This window comes from Epargyreus clarus, unplaced genomic scaffold, assembly GCF_041222505.1.
Source record: "Epargyreus clarus isolate Ecla_fem2 unplaced genomic scaffold, WU_Ecla_fem_2.2 ptg000007l, whole genome shotgun sequence".
NCBI lineage: Eukaryota > Metazoa > Arthropoda > Insecta > Lepidoptera > Hesperiidae > Epargyreus > Epargyreus clarus.
The window spans coordinates 1,521,867-1,544,379 of NW_027332215.1; the positions used below are offsets into that span (position 1 = coordinate 1,521,867).

At 36.8% G+C, this 22,513-nt stretch overlaps 2 protein-coding genes across 8 annotated transcripts in view; one reads left to right on the top strand and one right to left on the bottom strand.

The window, feature by feature from the left end:
- The window catches only part of Neurl4 (neuralized E3 ubiquitin protein ligase 4), a 251,324-nt gene that overhangs the window by 194,409 nt on the left and 34,402 nt on the right, over positions 1–22,513 (bottom strand). The window lies entirely within an intron of this gene.
- LOC140743221 (uncharacterized) overlaps positions 1–22,513 on the top strand; it is a 282,021-nt gene that overhangs the window by 44,087 nt on the left and 215,421 nt on the right. Inside the window, exon 5 of one of the 4 annotated variants that reach the window (XR_012102415.1) lies at positions 15,889–16,224. The exons of 2 other annotated variants lie outside the window; for them this stretch is intronic. The gene's annotated coding sequence lies outside the window, so the exon portion shown is untranslated. Of the gene's footprint in view, positions 1–15,888; positions 16,225–22,513 lie in introns of those variants that run through there. One more of the 4 variants, XR_012102413.1, reaches the window with a different exon arrangement.

A 22,513-nucleotide genomic window follows, 5' to 3' on the forward strand; every position in this document is an offset into this window, starting at 1 on the left:
TCGTTCGTAGGGGAAATAAATCATAGTGATATTTTTATCGTATGCATTATACGTTATTTCAAAGTTATACAGTTCACTATACAGTTCACTATAGTTCGGACATAATGTGTCAGGAATACATTGTCCAATAGGAATACAGTCAGGAATACAAACAATCAATTTCTCATTCAAATCTACGTATGAATAAAACGCCAAACGAATTTCAGTTTATTTAGAATCAGATTTATTTTAACAGCGCAATATTTCGGCACCAGCATAAAAATAAAATGAAGACTCGCGTATAAGTAATAACATTTTTCCAATATTAATTAATAACTGTGTAATAGGACTTATGTCATGTTGCGTACAATGACGAAAATGCGTCAATAGTCTTTGTACGAATTTTGAACTAACTCGTTTTAAAAATAAATTATTTATAATTATAAATATATTTTTTATAACATAGAAGTAGCAGACGAGCATGCAGACATTTCTAATCAACCCCAGATAGGATTAGAATTCGAGTAAGATACACTTGTTATGCTATCTCATAGGAAACGTGCCCTTCCATTGGACTCCTAAATTACTAGTACGCAAAAATCATATCGATCCTTTGCTCATTAAATGCTATAATTTGTAAAAGCTTTATTTATTATTTTCATTCTATATCTCAAAAGTTTACCCGTGCCGTGTTAGCGACACTGAGTTGTGTGGAAATATTACTGCATGAAAACCCTTCGGTGGTATTTGGTGACTCCAGAACTGAAAACGGAACCTGTACCTAAAGCTCATTCCAGTAGCTTTGGTTGTTTGTTGATTGTTAAATCTCCAAAAATGTTGTAACACATTTTCAAACGGAAACACAATACCCCATTTTATAGAGCTAGCTAGCTGCAATATCGATCGAATTTTACTATTTATTCTTATTTACCCTATATTGCTTGACAAAAATAATGATACCAGTATTTTATACAACATGAAAGTTGTATCTTCATTTTTATCCTGCTAGGTTGAGAATTGGCAGAAACCATGATTTTTTTATAATTTTTGACGAAAAACAACTAAACAATTTTTGACCAATTTGCAGCAATCACAAATATAATTCAGTAATTCTGTAGTGGTGGTTTTTTGAAGCATTCAGTGTTCAGATATTATTTGTATCCAAAATCCCGTTGATAATTCAAGGTAAATTCTCTATATAACTTGTAACGAACATTAAACTAAAACTAGTGTGCAATTAAAGTTCAAAGTTAGAGCGTTTAATAAGTTAGCAAACTAACAAGCTGAAATAATCCTGTATATAAATTGCTCTAAACTCTAATGGTGTTTAGCGCACTAGATCGTTTATAAACCTTTAGCGCTGGCATATATAGAACGATGTTATGTTAACTTGGGCCTCTCCGTATTTAACCACGCAGAATAGAATCAGCTTGATTCGACCATAGAAAATGTATACTTATGAAGGAAGATCGCATTCATATCAAATATCAAATATCATTCGCATCGGGTCACGTCGTATTTGTTTACTTACGGCTAAAACACATACACATGATACGGCTTCGCATCGAGGCACGTTGCATCGTGGATACCTACATGTAGGTGTAGATTTCCGATAGGTAACATCGTAAAAATCACGTCAGGATTCTCAGTTGTCTGCGGAGTGGTATGCAAGTTCATCATCACCCCATTACTGTCCCACTACTGGGTACGGGTTTCCTCTCAGAACGAGAGGGATAAGACCGCGCATATTCACCCGCGCTGGCCAAGTGCGTATTGGTAGTTCACACACCACTGAGGATTTTTTATAATCTCTCAGATATGCAGGTCTTCTCATGATGTTTTCCTTCACCGTTAAAGCGAGTGATAATTCATTTCTTTCTAATACGTGCATAAGTAATAAACAATCAGACGTGCGTGTCTGTGATCTGAACCTCGGACACCCCGATTGGAGGCCCAGTTGCAACTACGAATACGCGTGTAAGCATCGTCGTGCTGGAGGACCGCAAGTTATTCCAGTAGAAAACACGTAGGACTTGACACCGGGCACAAACCGATTCCTCTAAATATTTGAGGAATGTATCGATCATCTTAAGCTAAGATATACTTTACATTTCCATTTCCAGGTCTTCTAAGTGCAAATCTTATGCACGGAACATTGCTCACATAGAATTATTTCTTGGTCAATACCCAGCCTGTGGTTTCTCAGTAACTTTGACTGACATCGTCCATTTTTTCTTGAAATCAAGATTAACCATAAAAGAACAAAAAAGTAAGGATTTTTTCTCAAAGTGATAAAAACATCTAGAGTTTACCGTTTTATTTCAACGCACATTCATATAATCAATTTTCCCGCCGCTGATTATACTTACATATACATATGTATGAAACATCTACCAGAGATTAAAATGGAATATTCTATCATACCTATTGGTATGATATTGTACACTATGCCAATAAATGTACTATGTCGTATTACTTGTTTTTATACTAATTTTATAAGTTCAACTGTTCCTCGCTTTAAACTAGCTAACTATTCCATCCGTACCTTTGTTGCAATGTACACTTGCTCAAACGTGTCGTGGAAATTTGTTGGAAGTAGAATACGTATCTCTGCATTTTACATTCTAAATTGAACCATACAGTTTGCCAAGAAGGCACCTCCCACGGCTATATCTATCTTTTCAGGTAAATTGAATCAGATTATTTATGCTAATCTTGAGGACAAAGGGCGAAAACACAAACCCACGTCACAGCGCCACAGATTTCACCGCCACTTAAGCCGCCGTGATTACTTACGAAGCACGCCGTGGTATTAGAAAAGATTATTAATAATAATAATAATATACTAATAAAATTTTATTTCAGACTAGGTTTGTCCATATTTATCGTTAGTATACAGTTTAAGCGTAACCTATGTTAGTAAACACACAGAAAACATAAAAATAAATAAGAAACCTACCACACTAATAATAAACACATAAAAATAAAACACAAAAAAGAAAAATAAATCTACGGTCTATTTGTGCCGATGTGTGCACCATTCCAGGCTCTTCAGAGAGGGCTGTCCAGCTTATACGCCAATGTGCCGAGGAGAGTGTTGGTGCTGCTCACTAGCCTGCACAACAAGGAAGCCGTACGCATGCGCACGATCGCGTAAAGTTGTCAACACGGGCGTCCGCAAACATTGCTAACGCGCTACAGTATCGCGGCTTTCCCAGCACCGCCCTCAGCACATTATTGTATTGAACATGTAGGGATCTATAAGCCCGCCGCGTATCGTCGATCCACAGACCGCACGTGTAAAATGTCTGAAAGTACGCTCTAAATAAGATCAGCTTAACTTGCGTAGTACAACGTGCAAATCTGCGGGCCAACATATTGCCCCGGCCTGACATTGCCCTACGCTCCCGTTCTATGTCACTGTCATCACCGAGACGCTCAGTGACCACATGCCCGAGGTATTTGAAAAAAGCTACTTGTTTCAGGGGAGACCCACAGAGTCAGGTTTAAAAGGACTGGATTTATTTTTTCCCCTAAAGATGTGGTACTCGCTCTTTTTTGTATTGTAGCTGAGTCCATGCTCCCCCGCATAGTCCTCACAAATTGCTATCAATTTTCAAAGACCACTGACCGAGGGGCTCAGCAGAACCATGTCGTCCGAATAACTCATATGATTTATCGGAACACCGTCGATAGAGCAACCAACACCGGCTCTGCTGAGCCTCTCAATCAGCTGGTTCATATATATATTGAACAGCCTCGATGACGTCAGCCCTCCCTGTCCATACTCCACTCCATGTCCATCTATACTCCACACACTAGCTTGTAGGGAGCGCTCATCGCGTTTCCCCACCGAACAACATTCAATTGACTATCGTACCAGTACTGCAACAACGATATTAACTCCGGTCTTAAGTTGGTTTCGTTCTTAAGTTTGCGCCATATTATCTTGTAGGACACCAGATCGAAGGCCTTAGACAAGTCCAGGAAACACTCATATACCAGTGTTTTCCTATCTGTGTAGTACTGGACGGTCTGCTTGAGGCACAATATCGCGCTCTCGGTAGATAGTTTAGGTTTGAAACCGAACTGGGCGTCATGTATTTTGACGGATTTGTCCAATTGAGCATCAAGCAATCCGTCCAGCACCTTGCCTATGATAGTTCCAAGGGATATTGGCCTGTAGTTGGACCGGTCAGCTACATCACCGTTCCTATTTTTACTATGGGCACGACTACTGTTTTCGTCATTGCATCCGACACGTAGCTCTATGGCTAATACAAACGTTGTAGAGTAACTAGAGGACCCTGGAAATGTGCACACCGGCATATCGCAGGTGCTCGACACTTAGGCTATCGTGTCCTGGTGATTTCCCGCTCTTCATACTATTTATGGTGGAATTCACCTCGCTTAATGAGAACCTACGTACTTAATTTTCACCTACGTCCACGGAGGCCCGAGTCTCATCATTCGTCTGGCATCTTAAGTGACCGGGTTCTACCTTGAATTGAGCCTTAAACATGTTGGCTATGTTTTGGCTCCTACTTATGCCATCTACCTCAACGGGAAGGCTCGTCTGCGCCTTCAGCCTGTTGGTCTGCCTCCAGAAGCTTCCAAAATGCTTAGCTTCGTGTGCTAGGATGTCCATTTTTAATTGATCCTTGTTGTCTTGACACCATTTCATTTTTCTTTTGAACAACCTACGTGATTCAACCATATCGTTAAAAATTACCCCTCTACTAGGCCTTCCAGCTATGACCCAGGACTGAAAACACATACGAGCCTTCGCGTGGCCACTCCACGCGAATGCTCGTATGTCGTCTTACGTGCTTATTCCACCCCCTTATGTAACATTTTTAATGCTGTCGAGCAGCCTTGTAGCATGATGTGGCCCCATCTTGCAGTATCTTTACAATGTTAGCATACAATTCGTCTATGTGCCGCCTATGTTCAAAATTGTTACATGATGTGTTACAACATTCCGTCAAATCAGCTGGAAGGACTAACATACGTAACTTCTTATTACAGAAATCCGTAAATGACTTTATCTGATCATCATCTCTCTGCCCCCAGACTATCTTATTTATTATGCAATTGGGTGATTCACCTACGTTCTGTACAAGATTTAAGTCACAGGTTATATGTAAGGGATAATGATCAGACCACGAGACATTGTTTTCAACTCTGACACTTTCAATGCAAGCCCTGTACATGTCCGTCACCAGTCAATGATCAAGCCATCGAATACAACCATTAATGTCACTGGTATACGTAAATACCTGTCCGTTATGTGGTAATAAATCAAAGTCCACACAATACCATTTTTGCTCGTTACAAAATTGAAACATCTCATTAAAGAATAACTCACCAGGATGTGCATTGAAGTCTTCTAATATAAAAACCATACAGATTCCACTGTCCTCAATTATAGCATTAATTTCACCTAGGCAGTCCGTAAATTCCGGTAGGTTGTCAGGACAATCAGTGGGCATGTATACAGAGATTAATAACATTGCCTGCTCACGTAAAATACACTTAATGGCGCACAGTCTCACACTGTTACATTTAATCACCGACACCGTTGTAAAGACACTTTTTCGCCATAGTAACGCTACGCCACCATAGGGGCGTCCTCGCAAGACCGATGTGCCCGTGTCCGCAAAATCATCATGAATGGTGCTTAGATAACCTAGGTCATGTGGCAGCAACCAGGTTTCCTGCAGCGCTATCACATCCGAGCTCTCACAAAGACTTCTCACACTATCGACGGACCGCTTCAATGATTTACAGTTAAAGCTGACGAGGCTTAATTTAGTATTTTTATTCCTATTTGTGTCCTGATCCATCAACAATATGCTTATTATCTCGATATCGATTAATGCCTCACTTTTTACCTGTCTAAACATTATATCTTCTAAAGAATATACCCTCCGGCCATAAATCATTTGCTGTAAACAGCGACAGTTTATCTCTAGGTATATATAATTTAAAAGAAATATAATCCTTTTCTATTTTATTATTTTCCACTCTCTTAGGCATTAATTCAACACCTACATACGTAATATTATTACACATATACATACACCTATATTTTTTTAAATACATATTTGATTATAATACATTATTATTTATCATACATACGTGTCCTATCGCGCGCTTCTTAAGTAATGAAACCGCTGCCGTGACAATCTTCTTCGACGTAAATTTCTCCGACACGCCGTGAAAAGGTCCACGTCGCCGAGCTTCAGATATCGGGCGTGCCGGACTGCGTCACGGGGCCGGTGAAAACTGACGAAGTCTAAGACGTCATAACATAGATTTGTATGTTCGTTATACGATGATCATCCCATACGTAAGTCAGACGGTGACTGAATGCTCGTTTGCTACGCTGATCTTACTAATCATACGGTAAAGGTTATTTTGTAATCTTTATATCGTACGCGTAACTCGATATTCTATAGTACAGATTGCACAGTCGGTACATACAAGGAAGAGAAAATATTGAAATTACTTGTTTTTTAAAACTTAGCATTTTGGTGTTAGGTTTCTTGGTGTTAGTGACAAATTATGTTAATTTGCATGATATTTTTAAGTCGTAGAATCCTGACATTCTGGTTGATTTGGAGGCTTTGTAACAGGGCAGTTCTGACGGTTCTGACGGCCGACGATAAGTTTGTATACTGGATAGTGTATTGATAATTGGTTGTAAGGTATTTTGTTAGAGTTATTGTATCTTTTGGTTCTATCTAATCGATATTCGAATGACAAATGGTTTTTGTTTAGTCCAACCTAATAAGAGTGTCAGACACGTTACGCAACCCAGTGTAACCCAGAATTTATCGTGATGCAACACAGGAAATCCAAAATAATCAAAATAGCAATTAGTAGCGTAAAACTTCCACGCGGACAAAACACACAACAAAAACTGTCGGTGTTGTTTTAAATGTAAATAAAATGTAAGTTAGATACAGTAGTTATGCAGATGCCGGGCGGTTCCAATCAATGTAAATTCAGACCTTACCTTCATTCATGATCACGTTTATACAATTTTATATTATTTTTTATTTTTATATAAATGTTATTATGTCATCACTAAAAAGGGTGAAAAAAAAATTTTAATAAAAAAATACAACCGACTTCTATGTCACTACAAAGTAAACAATAATTCAAATAAAAGTTGGTTTAGTACATATTTCTGAAGTCGGCACTCATATTAGACACGCTGTTGACATCGTTATCCAACGAAATATATAGAGCGCCGACTTCAGAAATATGTACTAAACCAACATTTATTTGAATTATTTTTTACTTTGTAGTGACATAGAAGTCGGTTGTAATTTTTTATTGAAAAATTTTTGTTCATTGTTATCTATTCAACTATTCTATCGCACTCATTATTGACATAGACTTTCCCCTTTAAAACAACGGCCTTATGTTTGGACAGAAACAAGTTATTATTTCGTTCATTGTTAGGTATATATTATATGTATCTGTAGATCTGTGTAGCTGTCTTCATCAGCTCTTTTGTAAATCAATTCGTTATTAAATTATATAATATATTTAATACGCTTATTACTTACTAATTAAAATGAGATAATTTATTCGAAACAAAGTTAATAAGACTGCAATAGTTTGGTAACCTTCACCTGATGTTACAATTGCAAAGCACCCTTTTTTTCGAGGGGGAAACCTTCAAAAGGTACACGAACGGGTTATGTGGGACTTTTACCGCACTAAAACCTCCCGGTGGCCGTCCTCGTCGTTGCGTAGAGAACTCCGGGATGTCTAAAGGAACGCGACCGGAGTCCTCTCAGCGCACTGCCCGTCGGGCTCCGCCCAGATGAGCTTGTATCACCACACCGTCTGGTGTATACGACGGAATGTGACCACGCATACCGCCGTCCTTCCCGGAGTCGCTAGCCGGCCGGTTCGAGTTCCCACTCTTGCCGCCCGCAACCCCGAAAGCCCCTTTTAGTCAGGCAGGGGATACCGTAGCCCTATTCTGGTCCCGGAACTACAGGGACAAACTGCAAAGCACCCAACTCTTGAATAACTTACAGCAAACATGTTACGATTATACCCAAGTGATCGATATTTATAACTAGACAGTACCGTTAATAATGATCTGTTTCAGATATTAATAAACACATTTATGTACGTGCGCTAATGTGTGTTTAAGTGCGAGAGCGTGTGGTTGCGGCCGCCCGCTCGAGTTTGTGTGTGGTTTTATTTTACTATTTGTAATTGAACTTTAATATTTTGATTTAAGGTCGTCATATCTGTGGTCGCTTCGTTTTTATCTATCTACCCTTTTTTCACCATAGATCAAAAGTTGATAATTTCTTTTTTTTTTTTATAACATAGAAGTAGCAGACGAGCATGCAGTCCACCTGATGGTAAGTGGCTACTGCCGCCCATGAACACCTGTAATCAACCCTAGAATTAGATATTCCTACCTGAGGTTGGCCACAGATGCGCCGCTACCCCTGAGGACTAAGCTGGAATGCCTCGGAAAAGTATGTCTCCCTTACCACACCCTTCAAAACAGCAGCGCCTAACACTGCTGTTATTAGGCAGAAATAGGTGTGGCGGTGGTGCCGGTGCCGGTGTCGAACCACAAAAGGTTCTACCACCTATTAGGCAGTATTTATCAAATATCCATCTATTACAAATAAAACAAAACTGGCTAAGTTTACACACATTATAAAAGGGATTCTGCGTTGGTACACCATTCAATACAAAACAATACATCGCCACACTTATAAATACAGATAAGTGTAGCGATGCCCTGTGCGTAGTAAAAGAAACTGTATTTATTGAGAAATTTCTGTATTTATTTTATATTGTATTTTAAGTGGCGATAAATGTATGAGTCACTTGAGTAAACCGAACGGAGCACGGGAAACGTTTATTATGATAGAAATTGAGCTTCCCGCTGCGAGCTCTCCTTTCAAGTTTTTAAATTAAATGTAGATGGATTGAACTAGCTTAAGTGGTTCATTTATAAAATTTATATTATTCGATGACTCGGTGAACTTTGTACCATACAAAAATTATTTGATTTTAACTTTTTATATGCAGTATTGGTTGTAGAACCCTCTTTGGATAGACTCTGAAGGCCCCGCAATCACACCTTATTTGGCCAAATTTAACAGTGTTTAGCGCTCCTGAGTTAAGTTCTACTTTGAAGAGTTTGGTAAGGTAGACACACTTATCCGAGGCGTTCCAACTTAATCCTAAGGAGTAGCAACACATCTGTTGCCAACCTCAGGTTGGAATCTAAATTTTATTTGGGGTTGATTAAAGGCAGTATCCAATTACCATCAGGCAGATTTCATACTCGTTTGCTACTTAGAAATAGAAATAAAAATAACTTTATTACGTAATGAATTGTACACACACATAACAATTACAAATTACTTTAGTTAATTACAAAATAGTGGGATATAGGTATATAGAAAACTCAAGATACATAATAAGACAACGCAGCCGAATAAAAATACAATAGTTAATTAGGTACGTTACAACATATCCCTATGCTTGTATGTATACATTGCATACGGAAAAGGCACTCACTCAGCATTGATGCCATGGTGGGTTGCACCACGGCGCTGATTTTCAGTGAGCCCATTGAGTGACTCGCGGATATGCGGATATACAGCGAAGAGAAGTAAGGGGAAACTTCAGTATTATAAAAAATACAAATCAATCTTCTGGCTGAAATTTCCTGACATCGAAAATGTTGTTGTTGTACGGTGTGGGTATTGAAGAAACGAATTTCTAATGAAAATAAAGACAAAAGGCATTATTTATTTATATGAAAATTAAATATATATAATAATAAAGACCTTGCCCTGGTTACTGTGTTGTGTAAGTGTGGACTATGCACGAAGTAAACTAATGACGTTATATTGATTAAGGGCAGTAGGCTTAGTTGAAGGCCTATGGTCGGTTTAGCTGGCTTGGCTAGATATGATGGTTCTATGTCAGATACTCTACTTTGGCTGGTGAGGGTAGTTAAGTCCACTCGATAGTTTGGATGTCTTGACTGGCTTGGTTACTTTATCTAGGTTGCCTGATTTAAGCAATTTGGCTAGCTGATTCAGATTCGCGGCAACATTCGGTCACCCTGACACAATTGTTCTTGCAATAAGAACATATTTCTATAGTTACGAATTTAGTTACAATCGAAGTAAATAAAGGTACAGATAATATTAATAAGAATATAAACTGATTTCTTCGTTAATACTGGCTGTAAATAAATCCATTATCTTTATTTCTGGTTAATTGCAATCGTATCCACCACAAAACCACATTTACAAAATGTGTTATGCAAAAATAATAAACTTTTTTATGTTGGTAATTTTATACTTACAACTCTAATCTGTTGTTGGGTTGTTATATCGAGGGTACAAAGAAAATAGTCAAAAGAGTGGATTGACATCGACTGGCGTCGCTTAATTTTAAATTGAAATAAACTTACTGAAACGCTTACGCATTTGTTTATAATGAAGTCAATGATATTTTTATTTTGAATGATATAGGAAAACCTGAAAATGAAAGAATGACTGGTACTATCACATAGTTTACGACGAAAGCACGTGAAAACTTTATCCTCATAATGCTTTATCATTGTTTCAATAGAAGGTTTCTTTCATCATTTTATCCAATACTTACTTGTACCTAATCACGGTTTTTAGGACAAGTATATACCTATGATAGATATATTATCCTTAGTATAGTTTCACTTCAACACGACAGTTAAAAGTAGGTAAAAATTCACTTGAAAAAATTGTATTACTTTGTTTGCTAGTTAGTTACTTAGTTGTTTTTTTTACAACTGAAGAAGGATATTTTTAAGTGTCTAACTAGTCAATGATGTTATTTTGTACTGTTTGACACATTTTGAGTTGGTAGTAAGCGTAATTTAAATAAAAACTCGATCATTACGTTTTAGTTGGTTTCAGTCCCTTTCATGCAAAACAGTCTTAACTTTTTTTCTTCAACTTTAAGTAGTAAGTGAGGTACCTTTTTGAAATCTCTATTAACTAGACATATTTTTTGGGCAATGTGCATTTTTCACGGCGAATAGTCAAAGTTGAGGAAAAAATAGTAAAAAATTCAAAATCTAAATATGGGGTATATTTTTCTGATGGTTCCTTTACATCTTTTAACCAATTTACATTTCAATATGGTAGACCAACTATCTGATAGATCAAATTTGTACACGCAGTTAACGAAAGAAGATGAAGAGGGCTGAATTTTTCAAAAAAATATAAAACAATCGATAGTGCAAAAACGGTGACACGGTTACACACACATACAACGGTTTACTAAAGTTATTTTTTTTTCTCAGACAGGTCAGACCCTTACCTCTATGTTCTCGCCAAGTTTGTCGTGGCACTTACGGGACACCCTGTATAATAAAAAATGGACCTTCTCAAAGTGATACAGTTAGTGATTAATTTATATTTTTTAAAATACAATGTGATTCTTCAGATTCTTTTTTCTTGCTGATCTACTGTACATTTTTAATCAGTGCACTGTAATATTACAAATCCGACCTGACAACACTGGAGGGAGTCATGGCCCCCCTGCCGCCTCACTCGGCTGGAAGCCACGGTGTAAGGCGGACGTGCGTCCGGTGTGTACATCAGTGAGCCGAAACTTTAACATAAGGCGAAACACAATCAGTACCTACATTAGTAATACATAGTTGTTTTCACTTGACTCAATAGTAATTATATTCTTCACACCATGCTGTTGTCGTACAATCTTCTCCGATTGTATCACACTTACGAGTAATATACACGGGATAAGTAATAGCGCATGGTGATTTGAAATCCGGTCAATCGTTGTAGGATTATGCTGTCATCTTCATTTACTACTGAGTCTCTGATAATTGTAAATTCCAAAATAATTGGTAACTACATATTTTCATTATTTGCCGATCTGTGATCATCGCTACGTATTTAACAAACTTCGACGACTTATGTCAGTTCACAGTTTCTTCCGCATTAAAATGAAACTGTACAACGATACAGACCTGTTTTCACCGTCGCTCTATCTATTGAACTTTGACATTTTTGCAATTGTTAAACTGAATTTTTCAGTCGCTATGTATTTTAGGTCTCGGCCTACAAAGACAATTTATCTTAATATACATTCAATTAATATTCGCAAAATGCAATGAAACTACATATTTCATTACGAAATAACTATTTTAAATTGAATTATGTAATGTTATGACATGATAATGACACGCGTGAAATAACATGTCATAACATTACATAATAATTATTAGATAGCAAATAATTAGACGTGTAAATGTCTGTACAAAATTAAAACTAAAGATCTTAAAAACAATCTGCGCGCTGATGAGAGACTTTTACGTAAATTATAGCGTAACCAAGGGAAATAGGGATTATTTTTATATCATCATCATATGTTTTTATGATTTCAATATTAGATCATATACGGATATCAGGTGAAATATTTCGATGTCGTAACATGTCATTTAGTTGAACTAATTAGTACTAGTTAGCTAATTAGTTGAGCAAACAATACAGGAAAAGTTAATGAACTACTTTTGTCTTAGCTTCTTTATATACTATACCTAAGTAATAAATTTTCCCTGTGATATTATCAATTAACTACGTCCAGCGAGCCGTCGAGATTAATTTCACATTTAGTGGTTTAAACGTTGGTAGCGAATATTAACAGGATTTGTAAGCAAATTAATTATTTGTAGCAGTGCGCAGCGTAATAACGTTGCCTGCGAAATACCTAATGAGAAGATGTTAATATTTGGTTATGCAACATGAGATAATTACACGAGTGAAAAGTATGCACACAGTTAATTAAAATGTACTTTAGGTAGGGTTTCTCTGTAATTGCTGTTTGTCTTCAACACCTTATAGTATTTAATTTCTATCTAAATATATTTATTTCATTATTACATTACTTTTATTAGGGCTTTTTGTTGTTTAAGTAATTTAATGATTTTTTTATTTTGTGTCAAATTAGGAAAATAATAAGTTTTTGGAATGTTCTATGTATTTACTAGTTTTCATTTGATATACATACGACTAAAAATCCTCTACCTCAAGTGTTTTTAATCGGTTGCGTTATCTATAGGTATATATGTTAGGGTAAATGTGGATAGGGCGGTTATTATGTATAATTACCGGGAACTATGCATAATTACCAGTGCTCGTAGTAAAGGTTGTAAAAACTTTCAAATTAATCACATTTACCGGCAATTAAATAAAATTACCATACCCCTTTAGTAAATGTAGTAAATAATGAAATCAAACATCGGAATCAAATGTTAATAAAATACAACTCAAAATAGCCTTACTACTTCCTTACTATTATTCATTATATTATTGATGAATTATGTTGTACCTTGGTTGTTTGTATTACAGTAACTATGAATCATACAGTTTAGGTCCGAATTATCGTAAATTGGACTTAACCGCTCGCAGGGCGCGGTAGCTTAGTTTTCCATTTTCTTGTATGTTCCAACCTAACATAACCAAACCGGTATGAAATTCTATAGGATTGGTTAGGTTAGATTGGAACATGAAAGAAACTATTAAACTAAGCGAGCAGGGCGCGGCAGCGCCTTGCGAGCGGGTGGGTCCAAATCATGTAAAGTCAATAAAGTACTTAAAATATTTATAAGCGATCAGAGATAATAGTTATCGCCCCGCCCGTGCCGTTCGCTCTCCATTCCAAAGCTTATGTCAACATACACCACGGTCGCGCGGAAGTTTTATATAATTACCGGTAAATGTGGATAATTATCTACATTTACCATGTGCGTTGCCAATTATCTATAATTACCGGTAATTATAGATAATTACCGATTGCTTACATTTACCTTAACATATATACAAAAACGAATCCGTATTTCCATTGGACAAGCCTAACTTGAGAACGTCTTTACCTGATTTCTTCCTCTTTCTTTGTATGTTTTCTATGAGTATTGTATTAAGTTTTAACGGAATAAAACAGTTTTAAAAAATCAACGAATTGCACTCCCGGGAGTGCCAGCAGAAAAGTTTCAATACTTAACCTAAATAATAAAATATAATAAATAAAAAATGAAACTGACACCCATTCACATATTTTTTCTATACAGACACCGCATTTGTAGCGCGCAAGTTATCCATTTAAGTGTAAATTAATAAAAATGTGCCAAAATTTCAACTAGTATTATGAAAATTAGGATTTGACTCTGTTAAAAAAGCGTCAGCTCCCCGCCTCGGAGTACATATAGGCGCACACAAACGAACCACTTGTCTATTATTTATCAATTACTAATGAAAAAAAATATATTTCATTAAGTTTTTTGGAGGTAACCTTTCGGTGAAATATATGTCACTGTCTATCTATATCTGGGACGTCTTACTCTTACCCTCCGGGCGCTATACTCGTATATTGCGGCAATGTCAACGGCGGCATAAGGGCGGTGGGCAGGAAATTCGGGTCTCGAGGATACTCCCTTAGCCCGGGCAGATTCTCAGGTGGTCAAATGCCCCCTGGATATATAATATTTATTCATAATAATGTAAGGTTATTTAAAACATTATAATATAATGAACAAGTATCAAAAATAGTCCAACCCCACTGTTAAGTGGTGGTTCAGTACTTGTCGCGTCGTTACCGAGCGGACGGTCGGCCCCCTTATGGTCGGGGGTCACCAACCCTGGGAGCTCCCGCGGGTAAATATATGTCATGTTAATTTCTTTTAGTTAATTGAATCAAGCGTTACTTTGCGGAAATCCATGCAATAGCATGGATTTCCATGCAATAGCATGGATTTCCGCATCCTAACTTAATAAAGTTAGGAATGTTAGGATTAAAACTACTTCGCAATCTTACTTATCAATCCGCTACCAATATGAATGATGGTATATATTTTGAACCATGCGGTATGTACCGCCCTCCCTCCTACAAAGGATGCGTGCAAATAAAAATATAGGTACCACTAACATACATACCACCACCAACACGTGTTTCGCTCTAAAATGGAGCATTATCAGGGTAAGTTGACTATACGACGGTTAATCGTTAAGTGACGTTGTCATCCTAATGCGTGTCTTTTATAATGTTATACAACCCTCCCTTCTACAGCTTGATATAAAAGGTAAACAACCGATGACAATTTAATTAATTTCTTTTAAAGGCCTAAAAGATTGCCCCATACCTAAAATTATACAAGTTATAAGTATGCGGTTCGGGAAAAAAATTCCTGTAAAATCACCGATTTTGAAAAATGCATATAACTGTTGTAATATCATTTACATCCCCGGGTAAGACAGGAGTAGTATATCCTTAGTATAGTATTATTCTATGGATAAGTTGAAAAAATAGTAAAAGCGATTAGATTCCATGTCTTTTGAAGACATTCATGACCTGTTTCGGGAAAATACAAGTACAGCGGAAATTAGACATTCATTGTACGGGAAGAACGTAACCCGTGTAACTGTACACTGGTAGTAAATTTGATTCAACGGCTAACGCAGGAGTTAAAAATGGTCTCATAGGTATGTGGAGTCTATCAATAGTCAATGCGAGGCCTAATCCTTCTCATAATGAGAGGACGCCCATGCCCAACAGTGGGACAGAAATGGGTTGACGACAACGACAAAAATCCAATAGAGACGTTTTTGTTGTAAAGCTGTTTGAATCTTTGGAATACTTTTAAAGCATTGCATTTATTTTCTTTATGGTAAACAGTTACCCGAAATCTAGGAAATGTTTTTAAATTTCAAATAAAAAAGAAAAGTTCGTTTTTCTGTTAAATGTTAAAATTTGTATAGGTACTGTTATTGAAATATTTGTATGATCCGCGGATTTGCCTTTTGTATCACATCGGAATTATTCGTGGTCGTGTTTCAGGTTTTCTGTTTAAAAACATTCGTCATTCAACGTGTTATATATTGGCCTTAACTACCATAGTAAGGCATTCGCCTTAATCAAAATTATGAAGAAGACATCCGATCTTGCACCGCCGCCGTGCCGTGGGAACGCTGACTCCGCACCACCGCTCCGTTTCCATCGAATAGTCCCGAACGTGGGAATTCACTCTGGGCGCTAACATTGCCCCAGCTCGTCACCACTTAGGATAGTTAGTTTTAATTTAGGTTAGATTTAATCCAAAACATGTAATATTCTGTTTTGATTAAATACATATACATAAGTAATTCGGTCTTTCTGTATCCTGGCTGCTGCATCCCGACGCATTATATAACTAACGTCAAAGCTGACACAACAGTGACGTCGGTTATTGATGTATTTGTACGTCGATAACTTGATCAACGTCATCGAATTTGAAAGCAAATGCATCAAAAAGTTTTTAATCAAAATAGGTTATTTACAAAGCACTTTTTGAATGTCAATACAACTACCACCACATCACAAGGTGTTTCGTTATGGAGAAGAAGCGGCGACAGAACCGCTATAACACACATCTTTTTAAAAAATGTGTTTTACAATGTTAAGCTTAACCTAATGGTACATGTGAAGCTGGAACTACTTCAGATCACACCGTTTTGTCAGTTTTTTTCAAACATATCAGTGTGTTTCCTTATATATATATCGGGAAAACACGATTAGGACATCAAAGGGACACGTCAGTCAGTAATTCAGTAACAATAAAATAAGTTATCATAGTCAGTCGGTCAAGTATATAGCAAAATAACAATAGCGATTAAATGCGTTAATTACGTAAACCGGCAGTTTCGCATTGGAGATGCGACCGGGTCATTCTCGGGAGATGCTCATTCTCGAATACGACTCTGTCCGCATGGCGCACCATTGTTAATAAAAGTGACGTCATGGCGTCTACCTGAGGTACAGATAATAAAATTAGCAATCTTATCAAACAACGATATCGATATCCACGACATATATAATATTGTCATAGATGTATTGACTATGTACCGTCAATATATTAATAGTGGGAAACAGTTCTCTCAGGGACTCACCACGCCGCAGACTATATATTGACCTTATTGCTCTTTTTTGAATAGTAAATATAGAGTCTATGTCAGCAGCACTACCCCGCAGCAGAATGCCATAAGATATAATGCTGTTAAAGTAACTGAAATAGAAAAGCCTGGCAGTGGGGATGTCTGTTAACTATCTAATTCTTCTGACTGCAAAAGCTGCAGTACTAAATCTGGTGGACAAAGCAGAGATGTGGGGGATTTAGGGTTACGCACATCAGTAACAAATATATCATCATAAAATTATAAGATCACTTCTGTGTCCGTAATAGTCTATTTGCTACGAGTTTACTAGAACGACGTCTGTGAAGGGTACCAAAACGCAGGCGTTTAACGCAAACACGAGTACATATTGTTTATTAGGACAAATTAGGCAATTAAAATAATTTCTTTATTAAAACTGACTCGTAAATACATTTACATTTGCTTACAGGTACATTTTAGGGTTCCGCACCTAAAGGGTAAATACGGAACCCTATTACTAAGACTTCGCTGTCTGTCCGTCTGCCATAGGGCTCTAGGAAACCGTAGTAGATAGACACTTGAATTTTTTACTGAGGATGCATGAGGGCCACCCTTATATTGCCCTTGCTATAACAAATACTAAAAATAAAATAAAGTTAAATATTAAAGGGGACCTCCAATCTATCTAACTGTAAACCCGTACTTGTAAGACAGTTGCAATTTTCATAATCCGTTTACTACTATAACTGCTATTATAATAAATACAAATAAGGTAGAAAGAAAGAAAATAGTTTATTTGGCAAAAAAATATACAATTAACACAAATAGAAAATTGCATACAAAAAAATATTATAATTATTTTTCACCGAAAAGGTCTCCACTCAGCTTTAAAGCGCCCTGTTAACGGTCAAATTTGCTTGATAAATTTGTTTGTCAAACTTCACGTTTTCATCAAACAATAGCTTAAACGATCAAACCAAATATCAAACAAAGTTAACTTTATAGTAGATTCGGGTTTCTCCTTTCGTGACGACGTCGCCATGCCGACCGCTTACAATGAGTAATTCAGATGACGCATTTTTGGCATTGACGCTAGCACTGTGTATTAAGACAACAAAAAAAAGAAGACGATGGAGTGGAGAATGGTTGAAATTAATAGATAAATATACCCACGAGAATTTGCTACGGGAAATATTGCGCACAGAACCTGAAGACTACGCAAACTTCCTGCGCATGGACCATAAAACTTTTGAAGAATTACTGACTGTACTCCGTCCTCGCATTGAAAAAAAGGACACGGTTATGCGCAAATCTATACCAGCTTCTCAAAGGTTATCAATAACTTTGAGGTACCTGGCTAGGGGCGCCGATTTCGAAGACTTAAAATTTCAAGCCTGTGTTGCACCTCGAACATTGAGCAACATTATCATTGAAACTTGTGAAGCAATTAATGAAACACTAAGCAACAATATTCAGGTAAGTATTTATTGAAATCATACTAATTAAAATGAATAAAATTTTTTCAAGTATTTTGCTGCTGTCTCAGGTTCAGTTTCGTTTGTTTGCGAGTCTGGTATATGAATTAACAGAGGCTGCTCCGTGTTCGACAAAACTTGAGCTTGATTTTGAGTGAGATATATAGGAGATTGAATGTACGAAACGGGAGATGGAGTTTGCGGAACGGTAGATTGAGTGTGAGAGATAGAAGATTGAATGTACGGAACGGGAGATGGAGATTGCGGAACAGGAGATTGAGTGTGAGAGATAGAAGACTGAATGTACGGAACGGGAGATGGAGATTGCGGAACAGGAGATTGAGTGTGAGAGATAGAAGACTGAATGTACGGAACGGGAGATGGAGATTGCGGAACAGGAGATTGAGTGTGAGAGATAGAAGACTGAATGTACAGAACAGAAGATGGAGATGAGGGAATGGAATATTGATTGCTTGGATTAATTATTACTGAATGTCTACGAAGATTTCCTTCTTCGCCTTCAAAGAGTATTTCGTTGATGAACTTTTCTGCCAGTCGTCTTTGTTCTGCAGACATCCTCTCCAGTTTAAAGGCCCAGTTTCTTGCCATTGCTTGATATTCATTTTCAGGTTTTTTGAAATGATCCCTGGCTAATGTCAATAAGTCATGTTGCAAGTCCTCTGTTTTCTTCTTTTTTGGTTGCACTGGATTTGTAGATGCCGAAGGTTGCGAAGGTGTTGAGGTTAAAGATTGTGATGATGATGATTCCTGGAAATAAAAACTATTATATCTATATATATAAAAACGAAAAGATACTCACGTTCAAAACGTATTAATCAAGGTTTTGACTAAACTACTGAAGCTACAATCATGAAATTTGGAATATAGCTTCATTTTATGATGTGGATGCGCACTAAGAACGGATTTTTTGATATTCCACCGTTAAGGGGGTTAAATGGGGGTTGAAAGTTAATATGAAAGTCCGTCAGTTTTAAAGCAAACTGGATGAAAATTGGTATTTAGCTTTCTGATTTAAAGTTATAAAAATCTAATCTAAGGGTTTTTTCAAAATCAACCCTAAGGGTGGTTAAATAGGGGTTGACAGTTTATTTTAAATTTTGTCATTTTGAAAGCCAGCACTATGAAAGTTAGCCATTGCTTTACTGGTTAGATATAATAGAACATAAGTTCTACCGTTTTTGGAAAATCAACCCCTATGTGGGTTAAATAAGGGTTGTAAGTTTGTATGAAAGCCTCCCAGTTTTGATGTAAACACTATGAAAATCGGTATTTGGGTTTTCGATCGAAAATAATTAAATACCTATTTCACCATTTTTGGAAAATCAACCCTTTAGTTGGTAAAATAAGGGTTGACAACTTATTTTAAAATTTGCCAATTTGAAAGCCAGCACTATGAAAGTTAGCCACTGCTCTACTGGTTAGATAAAGTGGAACTTTAATTCTACTGTTTATGGAAAATCAACCCTTATATGGGTTAAATAAGGGTTGTAAGTTTGTATGAAAATCCCCCAGTTTTGATCTAATCTCTATGAAAATCTATATTTAGCTTTTTAGTAGAAAATAATTAAACACCTATTTCATTCTTTTTGGAAAATCAACCCTTAAGTTGGTAAAATAGGGGTTTACGGCTTATTATAAAATTTGCCAATTTGAAAGCCAGCACTACGAAAGTTAGTCATTGCCTTACTGATTAGATAGTGCAGTCAGAAGAATTAGACAGTTAACAGACATACCCACTGCCAGACTTGTCTATTTCAGTTACTTTCACAGCATTATGTCTTATGGCATTCTACTGTGGGGCAGTGCTGCTGACATAGACTCTATATTTACTATTCAAAAAAGAGCAATAAGGTCAATATATAGTCTGCGGCGTGGTGAGTCCCTAAGAGAACTGTTTCCCACTATTAATATATTGACGGTGCATAGTCAATACATTTATGAAAATATTATGTATGTAAGAAAACACACTGATATGTTTGAAAAAAATAGTAACCACCATAACTTTAATACCAGAAATAGAAATAAATTAGCAATTCCTAAACATAGATTATGTAAGGTGGCTAGATCTTTCGTGGGCAACTGTATTCGCTACTACAATAAAATACCCGACCACATTTTGAATCTCACAGAAAAAAAGTTTAAACATGTCGTTAAACTAACGCTATGTAAAAAAGCGTACTATAAAGTAAGTGATTATTTGACTGACAAAACGGTGTGGTCTGAATTAGCTCCAGCTCCACATGTACCATTACGTTAAGTTAACATTGTCAAAAACATTTTTTTTTTTTTAAAAGATGTGTGTTATGGAGTTTCTTTCGCTGCTTCTTCTCCATAACGAAACACCTTGTGAAGTGGTGGTAGTTGCTTTGACATTCAAAAAGTGATCTGTAAAGAACCTATTTTGAATAAAAAAAATTGATTTGATTTTGATTTGATATAGTGGAACTTTTATTCTACCGTTTTTGGAAAATCAACCTTTATGTGGGTTAAATAAGGGATGGAAGGGTTCGAAGTTAGAAACGTGAAATTTCAGATAACGCCTATTCAGACAAATACACGACAACGTGGACGGGTGCAAATTTATTCAAATTGGCCTACATGTTGGTATACCGATTAGGTACATCGCCGCAACTACTTTGGACACACTGCGTGCCAACATTTTGTCCTGCCGTGGGGTATGGTTTTGGTTATGCGTCGATTTGTGATGGTGATGTGGTAGACACATAGACCTTGGATTAAAATTTTGGGCTAGAACAGGGCTACAGTATCCCCTGCCTGTCGTACGAGACTAAAGGGGGACTTCTGGAGTTGCGGGCGGCAAGAATGGGAGCTCTAACCGCCCAGCCAGAGACCCTGGAAAGAACCATTGTATGTTAGGCCCCATATAGCATGGACGGTTCCCATGGAATAGTGTAAATAATAATTATTGTACCCTACATGAAACTTATATTTTAAAAAAAGTTTCATTAGAGTCCACTAATTAGAGTTTTAGTGTATGTTTCTAAAGAAAGCTTGACCAATTTAGGTACACAGGGAAGAAAAAAAATGCTTTTATTAATTAAATATTAATGCTACTTTATCGTTAAAATTGTTAAAGGTACAAATTTACAATTACAGTTATTTGTATGTCATATCATATTTTTTACGCGGGCGAAGCCGCGGGTTCTGCTAGTATATATATATATACAGGGTGTCCCGTAAGTACCACGACAAACTTGAAGAGAACATAGGTGAGGGTCTGACCTCTCTGGGAAAAAAAAAATACCTTAGTAAAAGTGTCACCGTTTTTGCACTATCATTTGTTTTAGATTTTTTGAGAAATTCAGCCCTCTTCATCTTCTTTCGTTAACTGCGTGTACAAATTTGGTGATGCAGTGTTTATTTTTTAAGCATAGATTTTTTTACTTTGTTGTTTTCGCGCTTGAAACTCGTACGTAGAATATTAATTTTTTTCTTCACGTCTTCCTCCGTAATGTTCCGGCGACACATCTTCAGTAAATTTGTAATTTTCTTTATTGCTGTGCTTCTCTTGTTCTTGTCCATATAATCTTTTGATTTTGTTTTCCATAACACCGGCATATCACGATAAACATATCGTCACTGGGCGTAACGTCCTCCATGATGCCAACACAACGAGTGAGATCTTGTTTGACAAACACCGCCGTTCACCTGTTTGTCAAACTCGACATCAATCCAGATTTTCATCAAACGCGACAAACACGTAGATTGTTTGACAAACGCCTCAAACACAGCTGTACACTATCAAATAAATTGACAAACACGTAAAATTTGACAAACAATTTGATCGTTTACAGGGCACTTAATGTTTCAGATAAGCTAGTCATCTGAAACGCTGGTATTCTGTTAAGCCTGTAAACCACTGTGTTCGCGCGAGTGATACGTGTATGCATATGCGTATGTGTATGTGTGTGTGTGTGTGTGAGTGTGAGTGTGAACATATGTGTGGCAGAATGAGTGTGGATATGAATGAAACAGTCGAAGGCAAGGCAAGTGTATTATTGAATATAATTTAAGGTATAATAGGTAAGCTAATGT